This window comes from Lactuca serriola, chromosome 3 (genome assembly GCF_051521515.1).
Source record: "Lactuca serriola cultivar US96UC23 chromosome 3, Lser_US96UC23_V15, whole genome shotgun sequence".
Classification (NCBI taxonomy): domain Eukaryota; kingdom Viridiplantae; phylum Streptophyta; class Magnoliopsida; order Asterales; family Asteraceae; genus Lactuca; species Lactuca serriola.
Window position 1 is genome coordinate 227,590,324 of NC_136410.1, and position 4,227 is coordinate 227,594,550.

The following is a 4,227-nucleotide window of genomic DNA, read 5'->3' on the forward strand; positions in this document are numbered from 1 at the left end:
TTTTGAAAACAGGTGTTCTATATGTACTTGTTAAGCATGTTGTTATTGTTGGTTTTATGTCAAGATAAAACCTAGTTTTAACTTAAACTATACCTGTTGTATTGCCTAAGTATTATGAGATTATGAGTAATGTTTAAAAGCATTGTCTAGTAACTTAGGGTTTTAGACACGAATATGCTTTGTTGTTACAGTTATAGGAAGCCGACAAAGTCTACATGAGCTACCTCATTAATCAACTAAGATTGGGAATCTTAGTGGAAATCCTCTGACCTTTTACCGTTAATCCCATGTGAGTGAGGAAGTTGTGTATGCATCTCTGTGGGTTAACGCCCCATCCATGGTTGTTGGCTGCAACCCAATCGGTTTTACGGTGGACTATAGATTTATGTGGGTTAACGACACCAACCGTGGTTGCTAGCTACAACCCAATGGTCTGCGGGTGACAAACTGTCCTATTGAATGTTATGGACCTGACGTCAATGAAGCGTACAGGGGAAGTATTTACCTTGGTGGAATCCTTTGTGACACCAATGGCGGTTTTATTGTTGCACCAATAGAGGAACCATTGGTGGAATATCTTTTAATCAGAGGTTTGTATGTCTAGCAGCGGTTACGAACTCATGGTAGCACAACTTTAGAAGCATTATACTTTGTCGATATACAAGTATGAATGTTAAGTATAAGTTTCCCAAAGCCTTATACTCTAAGTACAAGGAACTTGTAGGTATGCTACTTGCTCATTAAGTAGACAATTATACCTAGCACACTTACTCGTATAGAACTGAAATAAATTTATACGTAGCAGTTTTGCTCGTATAGAATTGAAATAAGATTTATACGTAGCAACGTTAGAAAAAGTAAACCATTATAACTAATATATATATACTAAATGTTGGAGAGTCAAAAATGATACTTTTAAAACTAAAATTTTGAACTTAGAAAAAGTATTATTTTTAGATGGAGTCAAAACCTTTGAACTCACCAACTTTATGTTGACGTATTTTAAAATGCATGTGTTTTCAGGAAGTTGATAACTATGATACAAGAAATAACGTTACACTGCCCGGTGTTTCCGTCGACGGACGGGGTGTAACAGATGAGTAGTCATTCCTTTGAAAATTTCCCTCTTATTTGTGATTCTCACACTTTTCTCAAAAAGTTGAGACAAAGTGTCATATTTGGAAGAAGATGAGATATCTGGTCGGGATGATTGACCAATCTCATACTTGTTAGCAGCTCTCTCTTCTGGTACCCACCTATCAACCATTTGTGCTATCCTCGCAGGTTCATCTTGAACTCTATGGGTTCCTGAAGATGTCCCCTTTGGATTCTTCCTTATCAATATTGGTATACACTTACGAGCCGTTCATTTCATCTTCGCTTCTCTTGGGAATTGAATATAAAGGGTATTTATTAGGGGAAAAGAAGATAAAATTGATTCTATCTCTTCCACATGCTTGCTTTCTTCCATTAGCTTGCTTTCTTCCAATTTGTTGAAAGGTAAAGGTGCTCCATCGTTAGAAGGTATTGGATGAAAGGTAGTTGGATTTATAGGGTAGTAAGGATCATCTGCCATAAGAGGAGATGTAATCTCTTGTTCATCATCTGTATCCTCTAAGATTATCCATTTTCGACAATGAGCCCTATCGAATTCGTAGTTTGATTCACCAAGTATTTAGTCCATCAAATATTATTTCTAATTTGAATAGTCCATATGATCTTATCATAATAAAATGTAGTTGTACACGTACACCAAGTTATGATAGGATCTATGCACATATAAACCTTAGTTGGAATATATGATCTAAATCCTCGAGATCAAAAACATTCTGGGTATTTAGGTATATTCTCATCGCGGGTCTGAGTCTTCATACATGACTCTATATTTATTATTTGTTGTATTCATGCTCTATTAATTATTGTTTGTTACTTCAGGTTTATCTGATAAGGCACCAGTCAGTTAGGACAGTCAAAAGGGCAAGATCATTTTAGCGTATAGCCATTCTGAAATCCAGCAACCCAAATTTAAATGTCTATCCTGTCACCGCTCCCGTAAGTAGTCCTTCAGTATAATAATTAATAATACTTTTTATTGTAGGTTAAGGGATATGCCTAAACCTAATAGAGTAAGCCCTAAACTATAGTCGTGCTTTCCTAAGAAAGTACTAATTCCCTATAGTTAGTAGCTCTAATACCATTTTGTCACACCCCAGCCGTTGGTGGAAACACTGGGTGGTGTAACATCATTCCTTGTATCATAGTTGTCAATTTCCTGAAAACACATGCATTTTAAAATACGTCAACATAAAGTTGGTGAGTCCACAGGTTTTGACTCAGATATAAAATAGTACTTTTTCCAAAGTTTCCAAAAGTATAGAACATAGTTTGAAAATATCATTTTGACTCATACTTGTTTATAACATATAGTATATATATATATATATATATATATATATATATATATTGTGACAACCTGAAATTTCCATTCTGTACAAACTATATCACTTCAATAGAAGTTATACCAGTCACAGTTAATTTTCAGACTTTTTCGTGTAAGTTTGAGTAATTCAGGGTTTACACTTCAGGAGATATCAGGAGAGTGGACGCACTAGGGTTTAGTGCAACTCTATTATTCCATCACTCTATTATATTAGAGGTCATTTCAGGAATAAAAATATTTTTTACCAAAAATATCTCAGGACTATAAATAGAATTCTGAACCAAATTCATTCATTATTCGCATTTCCAACTAGAGAAAAGCCATTTTCTCTCTCACAGATCTTCAGGTTTTTATACCAAAACGTGATTAACTCTTTCTAGTAGTGTTAGAAAGCTTTAAATGTGTTCATAACATGATTTAAATGGCTAAATCACTAGATTTTGGAGTTTACTCCCCAAGGTGTTCTTGGGCGGTAAACTCCCGAAACGAAGCCTAGACTGTCCCCCGTGATATACTACTGCCTTGGACTTGTAAAGGAGTATGTTAGGGACATGAAATTAAGCAAGAACCACCCAAGTTTGGGAGTTCACGACCCAAGAGGATCTTACCTAGACTTGTTCCCAATAAATCAAGGGCCTTAAACACATAAGAATCACCTTCCAAAGTGAGCTTACGGCCATGACATGGTTCTTACCATCATTAAACGGCACCAAAGTGTGCCTAAGGCCTTCATATGCTTAGAATAAAAGTCTAGAACCTATACCACTTGTGCATGAGACTTGAAAACATCTAAAACACCCATCCTTAAGAGTTTACGGCCACAAACTCTAAGGGAAATGGCCTTAGGGCCGTAAACTCCTCAAAGGGGTGTTTCTATTCCTTAAACCCTTCCAAGAATTTAACCACCAAGTTGGAATAATTCTAGAGATCATTTGGGACTTCAAAACACAAAATATCACCAAGATGGTGAGTTCACGGCCGTAAACTCAAGAGTTTACAACCGTGAACTCCATGTGTGATGGTATATGGTGAGTAAACTCATATATGGGGTCCTTTGGAACCCTAAACCCAAGTACCTTGTCCCACAATAGCTTAAATGCAATCCTTAGGGCTTAAAACACTTATATAAAGTGGTTATTATTTCTAGGATGTCTTAACATTATCAATTAGTAATTTAAGACTAATTGAGTGCATATATGTGTGATTATATATTCATTAGGATCGTAGTGTGTGTACAAGTCCTCACTTGACACCTAACAATCCTACACCATCCGGTTCATACCCCTAATCAATGTTTTAAATGATTTTAAATGCTTTAATGGGGGGGGGGGGGAATACAAGTAGAAAACAACATGTTATTAAAATCACCTATATGTATTTTATAACTGTGTTTTCATTCAACAAATTTCACATACTACAAAATGTGATGCATGAAATGGTTTTCTATCTTTAAAATACTTTGTTACCAAATGTATTACTTTTGATATGTTTATCAAAATGACATCAAGTCACTTCTATGTTTGTTCAAAAACCCTTGAATGTCTTACAAAACCATTTTACATTCTTGAACTAAGCTATGCATGTACACTTATATTGTATATATGTATTGATGTTATAGTTTACATCTTTCATTTAGTTTCCCACACTCTTGTGTAGTAAGAGTGTATAAACCTACTTGATCAACCAATTACATTTCATTAAATTATCATAGGGATAATTTGAAGTTATCAAACATTATTCCTATTACAAGGAATCTCACAAGAGTCAGTTCATTCATGCGTCTATAC